The sequence below is a fragment of the Girardinichthys multiradiatus genome, chromosome 20 (genome assembly GCF_021462225.1).
Source record: "Girardinichthys multiradiatus isolate DD_20200921_A chromosome 20, DD_fGirMul_XY1, whole genome shotgun sequence".
Taxonomy (NCBI): domain Eukaryota; kingdom Metazoa; phylum Chordata; class Actinopteri; order Cyprinodontiformes; family Goodeidae; genus Girardinichthys; species Girardinichthys multiradiatus.
The window spans coordinates 7,796,714-7,818,501 of NC_061812.1; the positions used below are offsets into that span (position 1 = coordinate 7,796,714).

Sequence of the window (21,788 nt, forward strand, 5' to 3'; positions counted from 1 at the left end):
CCTAGATGAGGCAGCGGTTAGTGGGGAAGACCCAGTCCAGCTGCCACTTTTGTTTAGCTTAGCAAATGGGGTCCGTAGGGGGAGCTCCGCTGCTCCAAAAAGTCATAAAGAACATTTCAATGTAGACTCCTTCTTGATGAACTGACTGCACAGATGAAATTTTGAGGTCTACTTTCTCGCATTAAAACATCTTAAAACTACTTTTTGTGACAAATTAATGGTATAAAAGAATCCAAAATTACATTAGATGATGGGAAGTATGTGGACAGGCTTACTGCCAGGCAGATTTCAGTTTACGTTCCGAAAGCTAAAATACAACTTGCCCTCTAATAGGAAGCATGATAAATTTCCCCAAAATCAAGAGGCATTAACACTGAATCCATGTCATGTCATGTTCTGTATCAAAATCATTAATAGCTTTCCAGACCCAGTCAAAACATGTTTTGTCCCCACAATTTGAACTCACTTAGCCTTATGTGAGTCACATCACAGAAACGTGTGGTCCAGCCTCCCCATTGATGTTACGCATTGCACAACATGAATCAATCTCACTATTTCTGCAGATTCTGTCAGCAGTATCTTTATGTTGCAGGCCTCTAAATATATTGAATACTTTTTATATCTAATTTTCTTCGCACAAGTCAGTTTCTTTAGAGATATAAAGATAACTTAGAACTGTCGATGCATTTTAGTAAGTCAAATCTAATTTTGAAAGCATTTTTCAGCAAAGTCTGTAAAATTTACATTTATTCCTAAACTCAGATTCAAGTAGAAAGAAGCTGGATAAAACATACACATGTATGGAAGCAACATATAGAGGGACTTACACAAAATTGAACATCTTATACCCAGGGGACACTACTAGCCATCTCACCATCCTGCAGCCCTAGATATTTTTAGTTTTTTTACACTATAGTGACTTGTTTGCAGAAGTGGGAAAAACAAATATGATTTTTATGCCTCAAAGCTTATTTATGAATTTGCTCAATTGTAAAGCGTTTGTGACCAAAGATTTATTATCTGATTTATTATCAGTCAACAACTGTTTCCCCCAAGGAACGCAGACTTTGTGACTTCAAGTGTTGTGCATAATGTTAATGTCAGCATAATGACAAATCTCGCATCTGTGGGTGGCAACAAAAAACACAACAAGAATACTTGTTTTGGGGGACAATAGTGTGTGAGATCTCCATGTTGACTGTGGTGTAGCTTTCACAAAAGCAGCATTCAAGCGTGTGTATTGGGAAAGTCACAACACCTTGAGCACATGGACAAAGAGATTCAAGTATATTTTTAACACCTACTTAAATGTTGAAAACTTTTCAAAAAGAGTGAATTGAAGAGAACATACTTAATGACACTATAGCGATTTATACAAAAAATATTAAGTTAATATTGCATTAGGGAAGTAAAAAGTTAGTCAATAGATGTCCAGCTGACATTTAGACTGAAAACCTATTTAGTGAGGTAACAATACTAACCATTACACTTCCATGGAGCCCTGCACAATCCAAATAGCGGACTGGGGTGCTGCATGGCATGGTGGAAGGTGAGCAGGACTGTGCAGAGGCCTGAATACAGCTGTCCTGGGTTTGAGTACCAGTCTGGGTTATTTACTGCAAACTTTCCCTTTGTCTCTCTGACCATTTCCTTTCAACAAAGTTGTCAGATAATGGCTGTTAATCTGAGAAGCAGAATCCATAACATAATGATGTAAACTATGGTTGCTATATTGAAAAACCCATAACCACTATATCTTTAGTAAGTGTAAGGAAAGATGAGCATTTGTGTCCAAAGAGTAGTGTCTTTTTTATATTGGTTGTTGACACAAAAGTCAGCTCAGGACACAGCATAAAAAAGGAAACAGGGCCCAATTTTTTACCGGTTATGCATATTCAAAATCAATACAATCATTTTTCCTGAACTGCCGAACAGGGGTCGAGTTGGGGCTTGGGCAATTTTATCATCACACGATCATGGAACCTATGAACAAAAGCAATACGTGCACAGTGGGAACTCGCAAATTTAGTACAGAGGGAAATTAATTGTTTAGCCCTGTATCTAATTTGCTGTTAATGACAATAGTTTATTATATGCAGCCTGATCAGCTTTGTTTGACCAATAGGATTGAGAGAAGAGAAAACTTCTCACGAGCTGAACCTGACGGGAGTACTTTGTTTTGTTTGCTTTTCAGTGTCTGCCAGTGTTCTTTATTTAGAATATATGTGCATAAAGACATGGAGCAATATCAAGGACGCTGGAAGACAACGTTGTTAATTGAAAAGAGATGAATACTCTCTGCGCTCTCTTAACATCTGTTACAACATTTACCAGACCATGGGGATGTAGGGAAGAACAATTACACACACTTCCAGTAAAGGCTTTAACTCCATTTTTGCATGACATGTGGCATGTGTTACTACTCATTCATAAAGAACGATTGAGCACACAGAGTACAAGCACAAAAACATGAACACACCCTGCCTTCACCAGATGAAAAACATTCCTGAGCGTACAGTAACAGTGTCAGGTTTCACTGCGAGAAGGACTACACGGCTCAGTGATGTAGTAAACACCAGGAAAAAGACACGGAAATTAGGATATAAACCATCAAAACAAGTACGTAGAGGTAATGCAATGGGTCAAACTAAACTGCCACGTTGCTGAAAAATGTGTGTTTATTTATTACGCTCATGTGGGAAAACAAGATGTGGGAAAAATGTTCTCTTATGCCAGGAGGACGGAGTTGCGCAAGACAATGTTTTGGTAGTTCTTTACACAGATTTATTGTACGAAGTGGAGCAAATGTTACACTGAAGAAAGACAGATGGAGAGAATGGCAAAACAATAATTATGGTAATACTTCTGAAGACACAGAGGCTGCTGTTATTAATCAGGGAAATTCTGTCTCTGACCTCTCAGCAAAGATGTTTGGAAGCGTACATGTTGTGAACATTCATTCATCTATTATCTATCCACACGGCATGGGGTGCAGGGGGCATAGGGGTTGATAGGGCAAAGGTCTAAAGTATTTCTGAACATATTAAGGATATTTATTTACTGTAGATGTGTTTGAAAATAAACTCTGGAAATACTGTTGTATTGTCTAATTTCATCCACCAATTTTAAGTCTTCTTGCACAAAATGTGTCTTTGAGATTTTCAGCCAATAATGCAGATTCTGATTTTCTTCAAGCCAAGTAAAAATCTATTCCTGTCATTATTGTCTTTTGCTACTTTCTGCTAGCTATTGACGGAGGTATTAGTTCCATTAACAATGTGTAGACAATTTGTTATTATCATATATGTTACTCCTGTCATATTTTGTGTTTAAAGTAGGCCAAAATGTCAACAAGAGCATGGATCAGCATGGTGGAAGGTTGCTGCAAAGTCACAATAATATCTGGTAGGACTTTGGTGTTGTGCTGCATGGTGGCGCAGTTGGTAGCACTGTAGCAGCAAGAAGCAGGTCCTGGGTTCAACTCCTGGCCGGGGTCTTTCTGCATGGAGTTTGCATGTTCTCTCCGTACATGCGTGGGTTCTCACCAGGTACTCCATCTTCCTCCCACAGTCCAAAGACATGCCTGTCAGGTTAATTGGTCTCTCTAAATTACCCTTAGGTGTTTGAATGAGTGTGTGCTTGGTTGTTTGTGTGTTGCCCTGCGATGGACTGGCAACCTGTCCAGGGTGTACCCTGCCTTCTGCCCATAGACTGTTGGAGATAGGCACCAGCTTCCCCACGACCCAGTATGGAAGAAGCGGTATAGAAAATGACTGACTGACTTTGATGTTATGATTTACCTCCTCGCTATTAAAATGTAAGACTAAAATACAGTTTACAATTTGAAATACAAATACATTATGAAAATACTAATGCAGGCTCTCCCTCTCAGATCATGGCCATTTGGTCACCGTGACTCTTTCTCTAGGTTAATCAGAGGCGTAACAGCAGTGGGTCGACTTCAACCCTGATTCTGTGTTGATGCTTTCCAGTAATAACCACTGAATGCAGAGCACTAAACACAGCTACAATGGAATGATTCAGATAGAAACATATTTATGTGTTTGAATGGCTCAGTCAATGGAAAGACCTGAATCCAATTTAGAATCTGTGACAAGGCTTGAAAATTAGTCTTCCCATGTGCTCCCCATCCAACCATACAGAGTCTTAGTTGTTTTAAAAATAAAAACAAAGTTAAAAAGCCAGATAGAGAAATACTTCAAAAGACTTGAGGCTTGAGAAGCTATGACTCAGCATGGAGAAAAGCCCTTTCTTGTCACTTTGTTGCAGAATGTAGAATGTATGTATCCACCATGCATTCTAAATTTTAACTTGATGTGGTTTTGATCAATTTGATCAGGTCTACTTCACATCGTGTCATGAAGATATTGCTTTAAAAAATACATTTTCTAGGATTCCAATTATGACATGTGAGGAGCAGACAAACGTTTGGACTGCTCACACATTGGCGCCATTTATACCTTGTTGAAACCTAATCTCTTCAGTAAAGTTTTGTGTCTCTTATTTTCTAGACATAATATCTCTCTCACAAACACTTTGCCATGTCCAAGACTAAGGGAAAAATCTTCAAAAAAGACATGCCATCTGCCGCTGCTAGCTTAACAATGACAGGCATTAGCTCGCTCCTGATAGAGCATAAGGAGGCTCAGTCAGCGGAGTTCACGTTCTCTTTTGAGTTTCTGAACTTGAAACTGGACAGCATCAGCTCTAATATGAGAGAGTGCAGGGATTGCATTTGCTCTTTGGAGGGTAATGCAATTGTGTTTGATGAACACTTGTTATAGTGGACAATGTGCGTGCTAATCTGCAAAAAGATAACAAGTCGCTTAGAGCTACAGTAGTCCACCTGGAAGGGTGCAGCCGGCGTCAAAACATCTGCGTTGTTGGCTTGCCAGAAGACAGAAGTAAGGGGACCAGATTTTGAAAATTAAAGAATAATGAAATGTTATCAAGATGAAATGAAGAAAGTGGGACAGTTAGTCCCATATTTTACTGTAGCGTGCCACCATACCAAATCAGGTAGCGCTTGCAGTGAGTTTCTTCTAATCATACTGTTACAATTGCTCCCACCCTCTCATTCACACTGCAGTTACTCCCTGTTCTCTTGTCTTGCCTTTTCTTGTTCTGTGTGATAAAAGCTTGGTTTATTGTGCATTTGGGTCCTCATCTTTCGTAAAACAAAACAGATTCCAGCTCTATTTACCTGGTGAATGTTGAGAACACTAGTAACGCTTCCTAATGCGAACCAAACCTTAATCATGGCAAGGATCGGCCAAGTCCAAACTAAATAAATCGATTTACACATGCAATATCACAGGACAGCTCCCTGTCGGTGGTGACAAATTTACACTCTATTCTACTCTACTCTACTCTACTCTACTCTACTCTACTCTACTCTACTCTACTCTACTCTACTCTACTCTACTCTTCTATTCTATTCTTTTTAAAAGGCCCCGTGCTCAGCTGTTCTTCCTCTGCTCTGTCTGTAATGTTAACAGCAGTGCGACCTGCTACTGTAAAAGCAGTTGTTGAGTGCAACATCCTCACTTGGCACACGTGCTTTCAACCCAGCTACCATAATAACATTCTACACGCAATATTTTTTCTCATTCATAAAATAAGGAACATTTCTGGGGGCAGCTTTATCTGGGAACAGGTGGTCCAAAATTGGGGCGGTCCCTGGAAATTGGAGACATCTGGTCACCCTACATAGAAGGTCTTTGTCAATTTGCGTTTTTCTCACGGCTTTTGGTTGATGTTTTTGGCCAGGACTGATGCTGCATTCCATTTGTAATCGGAAGTTGAAATTTCTGACATCCAAGTAGGAAATTTGTACTGGAACACCCCAGAAAGTCAGAAATACAAGTAGGAAAGTTGGGGCAACACAACCAAACCCGACTTTCACATTCAAGACTGTTTGCTATTCAAATCAGTACTTGACGAACAGTTTTATTGTCATTGTTCTTGTTTTAAGACTGTATTTACACTTGCTGGCAATAAGATCGAGAACAAGCAGGAAACTGGAGCGCTACAACTTGGAGATGTCACGGAAGTCAGAACTGGGATGTCATAAACTACGACATCCCAGTTCTGACTTCTGAGGTTAATGGAACACAGCATGACTGCCCTTCCCTCCGCATATAGATCGAACCCACCGGACCCTTGCTCAAAGCCAGTCCCGGGTGCCAGTCCTCGCCCAGTCATCCTGCGCTTCCCTCGATTCCAAGTGAAAGACATGGTTATCCTCAAGGCATACAAAGAGGTCCGTTGTCTTACCTGGGACAAAATGACTATGTTTTAAAGCAGCATGGCGCGTACCAGAGACTCTATAAGCCTGACTGTTACTGCACATGCTCTTCATAATCTCTTAAATCAGCTGTGGTGGCTCTTTCAACAAAAAGCTCTCCAGGTCCCCTCCTTTTTTTAATATTGTTGGTCACATAATTTCTATTTCTATATAAAAGATAAATCAGAACATAAAATTAAACGTTATAAACTTGCTACTTGAGTCAGAAAAGAACCATCATAAAATGTTACATCTGTATGTTTGTGCAACAATATGACATTTTAAAAATAATATACACTATCAATCAAATGTTTGGACATACCTTTAGCATTTTCCTTATTTTGATTACTTTTTACATTGTTAATACATACTGAAGACAACAAAACTATGAAACAAAACTATATAGATTTAGGTAGCAAACAAAAAAATGCAAAATAACTCAAACAGCCCCACGTTGCTTTGAGACTTTACCCACTCTTGACATTCTCTCAATGAGTTTATGAGGTAGTAACCCGAAATGGTTTTCCAACAGTCTTGAAGGAGTTCCCAGAGGTAGAAATAAAAATGAAGACAAACCATTGAATAAGAATCTGTGTCCAAACGTTTGACTTGCAGAGTGTGTAATATTAAAATAATACATATTTCTTTGGGAGTAAACTTATTTGCGAGGCTTTGGTGGTAGTTATTTGTAGATGCCTAATGTGGTGTGTGAATGTGTGGCCTGATGTGTTACATGTTTCACATGCAACACATGAGGCCACACATTCCACATGTGCTCAGCCTTTCCGTTCCAGCACCATTCCCAGGCTTTTTTTCCTCCTGTTTTTTCCCCCCACGTGCCTGTTTTTCTACTATTTTCCCTCACATTTTTACAAAGTCTGATGTGGTTTCAAGTAGCTCATCATTCATGCTGTTTGTTACAACATATGTCTGGCTTTGGTGCCTGCGCCCTGGCACCAAAGCCAGTATTAGTAGTATTGTGAGTTGATGGCGTGGAGAAACAAAACCCCGAGGTCATTCAGCCTGATCAAAATAGGATTTTAAAATGTTGTTTAGTACACTTGGGCAGGGTAGGTCTAGTTGTTTTGGAAAGCACCGCAGTATATTAACCTGTTTTTCTGCATTTAGCGAAAGAGAGAGAGAGAGTGTGTGTGTGTGCGTGTGTGTGTGAGAGAGAGACAGAGAGAGCACGAGGTAAGAGGGGCACCATGACTCGGCCCTGTTGGGAGCTCTGCAACTGAGGTGAGATATTTACTGGAAAGAAGCCAACTTGTTGAGTTCAGAGGGGTCCTTGTGTACCCTGCTATGAACTTTTGCAACTGCCTGGGTGTTTGGGGGCTGGGGGGTGAGGAGGGTTGAGGGAGGGGTGGTTAAAGGGGTGGTAATAGTGAGTGAGCTACAAAACATGCACCGATCGACCTCGCATGTGTCAACAGAGTACAAAGTGATTCTCCCACCCACGAACATACTCTTTGCCCGTGGCCACCATTGGTAAAGTGGAAGTGTGTGCGCATGTATCTGTGTGTGTGTGTGTGTGTGTCACAGTGATAACAAGCTGTGATCCTTACTTTGAAATACCGTTTGCCCTTATAAACACACCACATCAGCACATGTATTTCAGACAGAGATGTTCACAAGTATTTTTTCCTAAATCCAATCAAGTTTCAAGTCTTTGATAGGGAAGTTCAAATTAAGGCCGTTTGGCTGTAGAGATGAACTCACACTAAGCCAGAGGAGCCATAATAGGTGCTGTAATACTTATGCCATGCCTGTGAGTGGCATAAGTATTACAGCATTACTGTAATGCTGCTACAGAGGTAAAGAAGTTCCACATTGTAAAAGTGTGTGAAAGTATAGGAAGAAGAAGACATTGGCGACAACAACAAAAGGAAGGAGAAAATATGCTTTTGTGTGGAACTAAGCACAGTTAGTGAACATAATTTTAGGGTGGCTTCAAACTTTCTCAGTCTGGGAACAGGTTTGGTTCCTTCGCTGTTTCATATCGATGGGACCCCATATCTGGCCAAGAAGCTTGGTGGATACTCCCAAACCCAGGTTCGTGTGGATCGGGCCTTGGTCTAAAGTGTTTTGCCTCAAGTTCCAGTTGAGTCAGAAGTCTCAACAAATGCAGAATTACATAACTTCAAGTGCATGCATCTGATGAGAGTGGAATCAAAATGTCCTCCAGAGCAAGTTCTTCCAACAATTCAGGGCCATTGGCAGAAGATCTGTGTATTTTCCAGCAAGAGGTAGTATTGTGTAACACAGCAAATATGATAAACTGGTCTAAAGACAAAAACACTGACATTTTGGACCCATGGTCAGAAAAACACCCCTGATTATAACCCAGATGAGACAAAAATGGATCACCATTAGACAGGAGATTGCTTGAAAGTTAATATTCAGCATTGTAATGAGAAATGCAGAAAGAAGCCTAATCACTGTAAAAACAGTCTCCCTTTAAAACTGATGTATTGACTAGTCTTTGAAACCTGTTTATAACAGTTTTTAAATTTACCATCAGAACTAATGAAAACATGTTTTTAGAAGTGTGGATTTTACACCATCTTTTATTGTTGCCAGTTTTTTTGTTTTGCCATTTGCTGTGCTGTTTCTTGTATGTACTTGTTGTTTCCATCCATCCATCCATCCATCCACCCATCCATCCATCCATCCATCCATCCATCCATCCATCCAGATGCTTATTAAAATCATAGATGGGACTGACACAATAAGTGATAAACATAAAAATAAAGATTGCTTATTACAAAATCATGAATTCTTTTTAAACTTATTCCAGGTGTAACCTCTGCTAAAGGCTCATTAGTGAAAGGTCAGGAAATAGGCCTCTGAATGCAGAAATTATGTTTCTGGTTTGGAATCTACCGAGGTTCACGGAAACACTTGGATTAACAAAATCCCTCCTAAAAGGTCTATAAACAGGGTTTTGTTTTAGCACTTTATAAATCAAACAGCATAATGATTTCCTGCGGACATTACACACTACAATTTGAACAGCGTTTGAACTGGCCCTCAGATGCAGACCCTGAAAGAGTTCAGGTCACACACATATATCACTGTGACAATATGACATTACGTTATCACTTTTTGTTGCACAAAACATTTTACAGCAGGCTGAAGCTGTCCAATAGACTTCAAGATTAGTTACTAAAAATGTCTTTTTAAAAAGCCAAATCTTTTCCGAAGGCATTGTTCCTGTTAGAGAATGTGTGAAGATGATGAAGAAGCTTGTGGCAGGGGTAAAACTACTCAATGAACTGTTCAACTGACCTGTTAGAGACAACAGTGGTAAAACATGGTCAACCGCTATTTACCAATAGTCAACTACTGAAACAGTTTCCAGGTTTAAGGTTTTATGTCCTGATATAAGCCCCATTTTTGATGTCTTACTTTAACTAATAAGCATTCTCATATTTTATTTATAACTGACTTGGTAACATCAGTGGTTAATTCAGGGGATGAGCAACCAAATCAGATACAAAGTGTAGGATCTGAAGTAAATTTTTAAGAATTTTTGGTCATGGTAAGTTTTTTTCGAGGAATTACACGTGAAGATCCCGTGAAGACTAATGTGCCCCTTTTCTATTGATTGTAGAAAGCTCTAGGTTTTTGAAAAGCCCCAGGCTTTTGAAAAACCCAGGTCACGTTTCATTACAAATTTACCTGGGTAATTTCACTTTCTCAGGGATTTACTTTTACAGGTAAATGGTCCTACTCTGGAGTTGGTCTTTTTCAGCTTTCCTCTGGATTTGTTAAAGGGGCGAGGTTATGTGCAGCGAGACATGGCACCAGCAGCTTCAGTACTGGATGAGGTTAGTACAAATTAATCACTTTTATACCATTTATTTGTCACAAAAAGTAGTTTTAAGATGTTTTTAAGTGAAAAAGTAGACCTCAAAACGTCATTTGTGCAGTAAGTTTATCAAGAATGAACCTACTTTAAAATGTTCTTTCTGAGTTTTCGGAGCAGTGGAGTGCCGCTTACAGGCTGGTCTGGCCGCTAAACTAAGCTAAGCTAACTGGGCGGTTGGACTGGGACTTCCCCACTAACTGCTGCCTGATCTTGGTCCTGGGATTTCCCGCTACCTGTTATCTGTTTGTGGCGGCTGAAAGTGAATGAAAAGTAGTAGGTATGTGGCGAATATCCGCAAGTACCAGAAAATAAATCAAAATATTTTTGCCAGAAATTTGTGACATTTTAAGTTATTGTTCCCATTAATTAAAAACTTTTTCACCACAGTTCTGCAAGACAAATGTTTTAATGCAGTGCTGATGATCAAAGCACTCAACATTTTCCAGGTACATAAAAATTTGACATTTCCCTAAAGCTGTCTTTTGATGTAAACCTAACTTAGTGGAGTATGAACTCATATTTATTTATCTCTTATATCTATCTAAAACTTTTTAATTCTTCATAGTTTTATGCAGACAGCTCTGCAGGAAGAGAGACCACAGTTCCAGGTATGGATGAAGTGTCCCAGAAGCTCTTATCCTCTTCATGTCCTGCCATAATTTGCTCTACTGTCTATGCATCTTCTCCTTTATATAAATATTTGCTTTTGATTAGAAAGTTAAGGTATTAATTCTCTGTAATTCTGGAGCGATTGTCTGTTTTTTTATGCTAATAAATATTTTTTACTAAAAACATGTTCTGTAGTTATCTGATATGAGTTTACCTTATGATAAAAAAAGAAAAGTAAATGTGTTAATCAGTGTTTAGTGGTTATTGTAAATGAATCATGAAGTTGTAAAGAAACAACTCTGGCCAGATGAAAATTGGTAAAAAAATTAAATGTACAATAGTGATTTAAACTTTTCCTGCTTATGTATCCAGTGCAACTTATGGAATAGTGAAATGAATTAATCAACTGTATTACTCTAAAGCTGCTCATTATCTATTAGTTATCAGCTAAAAAAAAATTCTTATTAGCTAATAGTCTTTTAAACGGAGTAATGCAATCTGCTGGAATGACAGTGTATTACTGTTTTCTTCACAACTTCCCCATGCATCAATAGGCTGGTATAAATAAATGATCCGTGGCCTCTCTTGGCAATGGAAAAAGAGAGTACAGAATACCCAGGGATTCGTATTACCCGGGTAAAACAAATCCTAGAGCTTTCAGTAGAAAAGGGGTAACTGACTTATGCAGCTCCAGCGCTCTATACTAAAAAGAACATGATTAGAGGTCAATTTCAGAACCGCCCTTTGAGGGCTGCTCATAACAAAAATTTAAAAGAAAACACAACTTTCAATGCTTTGATTCTGTGTATTAGAACTGACAGTGAATTAAACTTCTTGTCAGAAAATTTTCCTGGTCTTGTTTTTACTATTTAAACTGGCAATTATTCAGCAGCAGAAATTATTATTAAATAATAAAGTCATATTAATGAAAATTTTGAATTACTTAGTTCAAAGTTAAGTGAAAACATGATGAAAAATGTAAACCAAACTACAATCTTACAAATAAACATCCTGGAGCAGAAACATTTAGGCTTGTCAAGTGATTTAGACATTTTTGAGAAAGTGAGAGAAATTTGAGAAACAGGACTAAAGAGAGGATTTGAACTGGAATTACAGTATGTTTTTTCTATGTTTACTCTTTGCCTTGTTTACCTTAACAGTTGACGTATGTAGTACATGCGTACAGTGTTTGTGGCGCTGGCTTTCAATTCAGGTCAGATGATTTTCTGGGGTGGGAGAGTGGTGGGGGGGTACACTGAGGCCACAGAGTGACTGACCTCCAGAGATGTTATTACACGTCAATGAGGCCACCTATCTGATCATTAACCCCACACTGCATAATCATACCAGTGTGTGTGTGTGTGTGTGTATGTGTGTGTTTCTTTGACCCTTCACTCCAGATCTTTGACTCTGTTTTTGCTTCTGTATTTCATCTCACACTATCGATCTCTCTTTAAAACCGCCTCCTCAAGGTCTCCCACTGTGGGACTTTGATCTCCACTTCATAGTCATAAACCTGTTGTGTTAAATTTTTTTGTCTCTGTGAACAAAAGTAAAAACATAGCCTGTAAGTAGTCTGACTTCTCCTTGGCCTAACTGTCTAAAATCAGAGGAACATTTAGACAGCTTAACTGCTGGTAAAAGTCCCTCGTAAAAGTTGTGAGGTGTAGTTACTTTAAATACAGATTCGGTGGCGGTTTATTGAGTAGTAAATATTATTTCACCGAAGCAGAAGTCATTTTCTCAGAAAGTGCCCTGTTAAACTTTAAATGCCTCTGTTTAGCTTTATGTTAAGACTATGTGAGGCACAATATCCCTGCTGTGATTTGTGTATGATTACAGTGTTTATCAGACGTATGAGACGATTTGGCGAGGAAGATTTAAAGTAATAGAAGTTTAAAGTGAAATAAAAGAGGTTTAAACTAGAGATGCATGAATCAATTGACCTGTGACTAAGGGTGTATTCACCAGGAAATGCCTTTAGTTCTGACCAAAAGCAGAATAAAGTTTTTTTGTTTGATGCGGTTCGCTTTCACGTTGTATACAGATGACGATCATTGCTCCCATTGGACAGAAATGATGGGGGCACAACAGATCACAGACCCCGAACTAGGGGCATTCCTGCAAGTAGTCCCTCTGTTGTCCATATTTGTGCCATTATTACAGCTGCAATATCATTGTCAGGGTCAAGAGCAGCTCATTCAACACAGATTTTGCGATGTTCTATTATTAATACTTTTGGAACCTCATCAGAGAATGCATGCTGCAAGCTGAAGGTAACGTTGTGCTCTGCATCAAGCTAAAACACTCAGACAACAGCATTGATAAGCAGCAGAGTGTAGTTCAGGTATGATTTCAGCATTACGTTCACTGCTAAAGTGGCTTGTTAAGTCCAAAGAGACATTTGTCTTCTGTAGTTTGTTCGGATAGAAGCCAGTCTGTATTCACACTTGAAGCGAACCGCACCAGAGTTTGTTTGAAAGTGGACTGAGACCACCTCAAAAAGTGGGTCTTGGTCCAGTTGTTTGGTTCGCATTTGAGTTCGCTTGAGCTTATTAACACCTGCAAAAAAGATAGACCACAAGTGTCTGGAGTGAATACATACTGAAATTCTTTCTGTTCACACAAAACTGAAGATTTTCATTTTTAGCACATTCTTTGATGCAATTTGTTTGCAGTTTAGTGATAATCAAATAGTGACGTGTGCTTTAATGGATAAATTGGTTCACAGTTCAATTCAAAACCTACCTCTATCAAGAAATCATTCTTGATAGATGGTCATTTGGTACACCGTGGCACCATTGGGCTGTTGGGGAACATATTTGTACCGGAAATGCTGAGGGAGTCCTTAAGCCTAGCCATTTTGGAACCTTTCGACAAGTTGGAAATTACTTTTAGGGGAGGCCTTTGGGGGACTGTTGGGGAACAATTGGACTGCTTCTGAGTCGGGAGTAGTGATATTTTGTAGGGCTCTTGGGCAACTTATGGGCCCCTGTTCAGCCATGACTGAGGATGTTTTGGGGAGATAGTTGGGGAACGTTTGAGGATTCACTCAGGAATAACAGGATGTTTTGGGGGGCCGTTGGGAAATGTTTAGGCAGCTGCTGATGCATGACTGGGAATGTTTGGGGAGGGGTTCATTTAGGAATGTATGGGCTACTGCTCAGGCATGACTGGGAATGTTTTGTTGGAGCCTTCTGTGAACATGGAGGTATGTCCAGAAACGTTGGCAAGCCATTTTGTGGCGTGATTCGGGCAACTCTGTGTACTCAGAAAGGATGAAAAAACACTGATAGGTGTGATCCAAAAAGGGGTTATTTGAACACTTTTGGAGCACTGTCGTGCGAGTGCCCTGGAAACTCGTGCAACTTGACTGGGTGGTATGATTGTATAATAAACTAGAATGGTTGGTCGTGTATGACAAATGTCTCATTCACCAAGTGGCCCGGGGACATTTGCCATACACTTCCTACCATTCAAATGTATAAGAAATGTCCCAGGCCATTTAGGGTACCAGAGCTATTTGTGTCTAATTTTTTGTATTTTAGTTTTCTTTTAAATGTTATGGACCTAAAGGTTGATTGATTGATTGATGGATTGATTGATTGATTGATTGATTGATTGATTGATTGATTGATTGATTGATTGATTGATTGATTGATTGATCAACCCATTGTCTTCTCCAAAATCAGATTGCAGGGGCAACAGCTTCATTAGGAAAACACTCTTCATGGTGACACTCTCTATCCAGTTAATTCTGGGGTATCCCCCAATGTCTCCTTATGGGACGTGCCTGGAGAACCTCCAAAGGAAGATACCCAAGACACATCCTAATCAAATTCGTTGTGGAAGATCAGCACCTCTACTCCAAGCTCCCTGTGGATAATGGAGCTCCTCATCCTATTTCAAAGCTGCTTGATCTCATGATCCATATCTCATGACCACAGGATAAACTCGGGTGCTGTTTTCAGACATCGCAAATTGGTTTCTTTAAGGAAGCTGCAACATATTTGCTTTTAAAGCCAATTCAAGACTTTTAATTATTAATTCACTTATTAGTTTGAACTGAAAGGTTTATGTGAAAATAAAACAAGGTTTACACCAATTTTTGTTTTTTTTAGGTTTAGGTTTTAAATGTTTTACAGTACTTCAGACTCTGCTGTTTAGACCATGAAGAAAACTGATAATCAGCAAGTAAAACCCTGTCCTTCAGTTCCTTTTGCCAGTTGGTCTGATATGACTATAAAATGAAAATTTACTTCATTTGTTTTGCAATTTTTACAACCTTTCACCCCAGTCGATGTAAACACCGTGATAAACTTGGCCAGAAACATAATATATTGTCTTAATAAAATTCTCAACAACTGAATAAACTGTAGTCACTGATGAAGATTGCATGATACGATCCACCACAGAGTAACCAGCAGCTATGATCAGCTTAGAACTGAACTTTTGATTTGTATTTATAGTACTTAAAGAAATAAAAGATTAAATGTTGATTTTCATTATCTGGTGTGTTTGACAGGTTGATTTGTAGTTGGATCATTTGGGTTGTTATTTTTTGGTTTTGTCACTCAGATCATTTCACACTTTGTTCACCCTCCATTAGGGGATTGTTTTGTTCTATCTCAATGGTTTGGGTTCTTATTTTTTGTTAGTTTAGCTTTTGGTGCAGTAAGATCCCTTTGTGTCCCATTTGATCCCCCCATATTAATGTCTGCATTAATTAGTAATTTTCCCTCATCTCCTCAGATCAGGTAAATTGTGCTCACATGTCCTACTAATCACCTCCCCAGCAGTCAAAAGCCAGTCAGTTCTCTTACCTCCTTGTCAGTTCCTCTGTGATCCATACAAACAATGCCAGTTTGCCTATCTTCCTGTGCCTCCTCCGTTCAGACTCACCGTGTTGCTATTATTCCTGTCAGATGCTCTCCAGTTCCTCTCATACCTGTTATGTTCTTAAAAAAAGACTCCTGTCCTCATGTATGCACTTGGGTCCTACCACACCACCGACTATGACAATATTTAAATCTCCTAATTTCGAACAGGTTTGTAATAACTGAAACCGTAATCTTTTGTCTGTCCCCACCCCATCTGTTTTCTTCCTATTTCTTTTTGCAGAACATCTCCTTCAAGACATTAAAGTGGGCTGAAATAATCTTTCATGCTGCAGGTGATGCTCCTGAGATTGTCAAACTATGCAATGTTAATGATCCTGAAGCCATAATAATGAAATCTGGTTAGACACATTTTAGACACATACCATTGTGCTCTTTAAACTACAGATTATTTTCTGCTGGTTTAGAACTCTGTAACCTTTTGAAATATTCCATAATACATTAATGAGTTATTCTTTTTATTAAAGGTTATACACTATAAATGCATGGCTCAGACCTTAAGAAAAAGAGCAAGCAGCCCCAGCCAGTTCATGTCAGCCCTTTGCTCAAAGGGTCAGAGGTTTAAAACACACTGTTGATGCCGCCGATTTATGGTCAAATGCAAAAGGCGACCTCATTAATGGGTGGAAGGTGTGTGTGTGCCACCATCTGTTTGACCCAAGCTGTGTTTCCAGTGGAAGTCAGGAACATGTGGTGTGCTGCCTTCTGCAGAGCGCACAGAAGAAATGCATCTGTTTATCATTAAAAGGCTGATCTGTCAACATGACCTGATCAAAAAGCCATTACACATTTTGGCAGCAGTGTGTGTGTGTGTGTGTGTGTGTGTGTGAGGGGGGTGGGGGTGCAGGGGGAGTACTGCCTGTGTTAGTGTGGACCCAGGCATTTGTCCACCTCGTTTTTGTCCAAGGTCTTTCACCGGGGCAACTAGTAGCTTGTTGTGAAATCATGAGTTGTTTCGTTTGTAAATGTGCATGTATGTGTTTATCTGTTGTGTAATATAACGCAACAGCTTGACAGGATGCTGAAAAACATTGTAGTTTTGATTTGAGTCATTTTAAGACTAAAACATGTTGACATGACTATTTTTAATTTTCTATGTTGCTTCACAGGGGGTAAAAACCTGTCAAAAGACAGTGCAAGTGTGCTGGTCTTTTGCACCTTTAAATATTAAGTTGTAAACCTCCTGAAAGACTTCAGATTTTTGAAGTGGGGTTCTGTACAGAGTGATGACATCTTCATACTGCTGTGATGAAGAGACAAGGAAACATGTCAGAGTTGATGGGAACATAAATGGAGCTAGAGTTAAGCTGATCCCAGAATAAAATCTGTATGAGGCCTCAAAAAGTTAGAGACTAGGGCTGAAATTCACCTTCCAGGAGGACAATGACCCTTTACATGAAGCATGAAGCCAGAGCTATAACCAGAGCTTTACAATAGAACGCAGTCTGTAAATTTTGTTTGCTGTTTTTTATTTTTATTAGACCATTTTCATGTCTCTACTGTTGCCATGTTAACAGAGATTGTAATTGAAACGTTTTCATATAGATTTGGTAACTGAAACATGAAATAAAAATCCAATTTTTAATGGATAGTTGTCTGTAAACTGGGCCTCTTGCATCTGATCAGAATGCTTCAAAGGTGCCTTGGTTTCGGGACTTTCTGGGCACATCCCATGGGAAGGGGACCTTGAGGCACATCCAGAACTTGCTAAAGGAACTCTGTATCCCTCCTATTCAAGAAACACTATAGCAGACCCCAGAATGATGTGGAGAGTGTTGCTGGAGAGAGGGATAGCTGGGTTTCCCAGTTCTTATTAAACCTGTTACTCTAGCGACCCAATCTCAGGGAATTATAAGTCTATTTGAAGTCTAATATAAATCTTATTGAAAATCTGTGGTTAGGTTTGCAAAGCTGGTATGGACACACTCTAGTAAACCTTTGGTGATTGAAAGTTTATTCTACAAAATATTCAATCAAAGGGGGCTGCATATGGTATACTTTTCACATTTTATATATGAGAAATGTTGAAATCCTTACACTTTGTGTTGGCCTGTCACATCATATCCCAATAAAGTACAATGAAAGCTGTGATTGTAACGTGTCAAAACGTAAAGAAGTTAAAGGGATATGAACACTTTTGCAAAAAATATATGACCAGTAAATGATCAGTTAAGGGCCGATAGAGCTGGTTCTTTTGATGAGCTGAAATACTCCACTTCCTGGAACACTATCACTGATTTAAGGAGACAGAAAATTACCTTTTAATAAAAATTTGTCTGTATGTTATTTGAATATAACAACTATTTAAATTACTGGCACATCTCTTTCAAATTCTATATGAAAATAAATAAATAAAAATAAAAAATAAATTTCAACCCTCTGAAGGAACTAGTTCACACAGTATTGTATATTAGGTTCCACATTCCTCCCTGATGCCTTTTCAGATAAAGCAAGACAATAATTATATTCTCTTTCCATGCTTATTTAGAAGTTTTCTCTAAAGGAAAAGGGAAAATTGATATTGATATTTTAATAAATAACATTTTGGCCTGTTAAGGGTTGTCCTGTGAATACCAGCCCAATAAGGTGGTGGTATTAGGACAAAATTGAAAGCCAAAATTGAAAGCCAAACTCTGACATTGAACTGCAAAACTCTGCACACACATGGAATGAATTCACACAATTTCTTAAAATACAAGAATTTATTAACAAAAATAAGTCAACTCAAAGTCAAATATATTTCAATTAACAAACTCTTTACTATGCTAAAACAATCCAACTAAACTACCAATCAGAATTAAAGAATAAGGAAGACTAATGGGCTATGTACAACATTGTTGGACGACATGTGCTGAATATTGGACCATTAGCACGTTGCTGGACGCCACCAGGCCGTTTGGCGTCATCAGCCATTTTGTATCCCAGGGTAGCCCGTTACTACGAATCCCAGCGGCCACCGCGGCTGACATGACGGGGCGTCCCAAGTCTGGTGTCACGGGAAAGCATAAATGAAGGTGGCCCCTTTAAAGCTTTGCTTTTCACGCTGGAAACCAGACCAGCAACTGAAGCGCATCATTCTGGAGACGAGGTCCCACGTGGATTTCATTTATTCTCCTTTGTTGGCCAACGAAAAATTCATGAAAGAGGTTTATGAAATAAGAAGGCCAGAAATTTCACTTTGCCGATCGAAGATGTGAGTTTAACACATAACCAAAAAAACCACGGAGTTTCAAGGAGACACAATTTTCCCTCCTTGTTTTGTACTAGTCGACTGATGATGGTCAGATCATATTTTTCCTTTTCGCCAAGGAGGCCAAAAGACTGAGATTGACCACTTTCTTGGAGTTTAACTGCGGACGCGCAGGAACTCTTCAACCCCTTTCTCTCTCTCACTTGCTGCCCCAGAAGGAAGACTTCAACAAGTAAAATCCACCTTTTATTTTTATTTCTTTCTTAGGAATAGCTTGGGCAGGGTAGAGGAGATTTAGTGCGATGTAGAATCGCCACTTAGAGTCTAATGTGTTCTGAATTGTATGTGCATGCCATTGTTCTTTTGAAACGTGATTACTGTTGTTTTCTGAGGTTGCCGAGTCTCGCAAGATTGTGCTTTTACTGTGCGAACACCTGAGAGCAGGTACGCTGTGAAACTGGACTGCAATAATAACCTTATGGTGAAAATCAACCATTTTCTTTGTCTTCAACTTTCCTGCTTACTGGATTGCCGCCAAACGTTTTATTATCCTTTATCCTCGGGGTTTACAACCTTGCAGGGGGGAAGGTTTATAACTGCCTGCATCTCACTGAGCTACACTTTCTGGCGGGCTGCGCTCCCAAAGCTTCGTTCAACACCATATTCCTTTGTCATATTATCACTTTTGCCATAACTGCTGGTTGATTCCATACACACCCACTGCTTTTTTGCTTTATTTTGTTTAGTTAGATATTTTACCATTTTGTGTAGAACTTTGCATGTTTGAGTAGGTGAATATTATTGGATCGAAGAGTTGATTGTATCAGGCTGATTGGTTTAATAAATTTTCACATAGATAAAGAGAAGGCATTTTGTGTTTATTTTGTGCAAGAGTGATTTGTCAGTCAAAATAAGGTTAAAGTTCCACACGTTTCGGCAGAAACGGTTGATTAAACAGTGACATCTCTGGTAATAGTTATCAATTATTACTGAGTATTTAACGGTTGTAATTATCAAAGGCGTTGAGCCACAATTACAACACCAGAAGACATCTCTGGTTTCGATTCATAAATGAGGATTTTTGGGTGAGAAATACATTTTCTCAAATTATGATTTTTAATTATAATTATTGATAAATATTAATTAATCAATAATCATAATCCCAACAATATAAACAAGCTGATCAAAGATGGTTGAAAACCATGACAAAAAGAGTGATGCAACATTACCATGCAATGTTATTTATGTTTGAGAACCAAGGATTATCTTGAAGAATCTGGAAATAAAGTTAAGTTTTCTTGGAACTAACTTAGACAATAATTGGCATACCTTCAGATAAAATCATATTTTAATAAAATAATATTTTATCTGATCTTGCATTGTGAATGGTTGTCTTTGCTTTGAGCTACCTGAGGTTTGACTTTTCCTTAATGGTGCAGCAAAGGGCAAGGCCAAGGGCTGAAGACACTGGGTGTGCACCATTTGTTTCAGTGCACCCGGAGAAACTTCTGGTCAACAAATGGTGCACACCCGGCGTTCTCAGCCCTTGGTGGGCATGTTTTCACTCTATTTCTAATGGCCCATCAGCCAGAGCTTAAGCCAGATGGGCCACAGATCCACTAGCTAGACTGGCAGACACACACTTGAACTTGTTGGCTGATATTAACTTAACTGTTTCTTTGGTCCACAGCTAAAAATATTGCCTTAATCAATGAAAAAGTTAATGAATTAGCAGAATATGGTTAATTTATTTGCTTGTTTTTTGTCAATTTTTTTCTTCAGCTTTTAACTGTATGCAACTCCATATATCTCATGAACAGTGATCACATTAACTGGGATGTAGTTTGCAGGCTAATATAATTTATTTTAACAAACAAAGCCCAGAGGAAGACGGTTAATGGTGCTTTATCTGATGTACTTTTATCTCCCAACAGTTCCACTCAGGTCTGTGTCCTATCACCACCTTTATTCATTTTGCACACTAATGAGGGCTAGAGTCAAAATGAGGGCAGACACATCATGAACTTTGCTGATGACTCTGTGATTGTGTCTGGGCTTGATTGCCAGATCTCTGACCATGGCTCTGAGGTGAAGGATTTAATTGGCTGCAATTGGCTCATTTCTGAAGATTAATGTCTCAAAAACCAAGGAAATGTTAACTGATTGTAGAAAGAAATCTCCGCCATGCCCTCCTGTTTTTATCCATGGACAGGATTTATAGGTTGTACAACAGTACAAATACCTTGGTACAATTATCAACAACCGCTTGACCTTTTAGGCTAATACAGATACAGTCTGTGCAAAGGCTCACTAGTGTATATGGTTTTTATTGGAAATTGAGATGTTTTGATGTCAGCCTATTTAAGAAAAAAACTACTGTTTTTTTAGTCAATTTTAGTGTTTACTTTTATTTGTTGGTTTGAGTCCTTCATCCTAAAAAATAAGCAGACTGAATATCATTGTAAAGATGTGCAGCACAACTATAGAGATAAGAACCAGAGTCACGAGGAAGGCTAAAGATATCCTTGCTGAATCAAACCACCTTCTTTACCATAATTACAGGTTGCTGCCATTGGCTCGCTGACATGCGGTGATAAAGTGTAATAGAAAAAGGTGCAAATCTTCCTTTGTCCCTGTGTGCCAGCCTCAATAATAATTTCACCTGCTGAGTCCAACTAGATAGTAGCTTAAGTTTGTAGCCTGGTTGTATTATGAGTGTGTGGTTATTTTTGTATTTTTTGTCAGCTGAATTTGTACTTTTATTTGCATTTGTTCTTTGCTGGCTGCACTCTATGGCCTTGTTGCTCAACATGTCATGGAGTGATGCGCACATCTTTTCACATGTTGTCTTCCCTATGTAAAGAAGCGAAGAAGGGGTTTCTGAGCTCAAAATCTTATTCTTAGGTCAAA

At 38.9% G+C, this 21,788-nt stretch overlaps 2 long non-coding RNA genes across 3 annotated transcripts; both read left to right on the forward strand.

Annotated features, from left to right (window-relative positions):
- Window positions 1–2,525: 2,525 nt before the first annotated feature.
- Window positions 2,526–11,001, forward strand: LOC124856475. 2 transcript variants are annotated; one of them, XR_007035343.1, is made up of 4 exons: window positions 2,526–2,619; window positions 10,030–10,458; window positions 10,569–10,627; window positions 10,747–11,001. It is a non-coding gene; the product is annotated as an uncharacterized LOC124856475 (long non-coding RNA). The 2 variants fall into 2 exon arrangements; XR_007035342.1 differs by lacking the exon at window positions 2,526–2,619 and having other exon boundaries at window positions 7,697–10,458.
- A 1,968-nt stretch (window positions 11,002–12,969) lies between these two features.
- LOC124856476 lies at window positions 12,970–15,289 on the forward strand. The gene is made up of 2 exons (XR_007035344.1): window positions 12,970–13,066; window positions 14,483–15,289. It is a non-coding gene; the product is annotated as an uncharacterized LOC124856476 (long non-coding RNA).
- The last annotated feature ends 6,499 nt before the right edge of the window (window positions 15,290–21,788 follow it).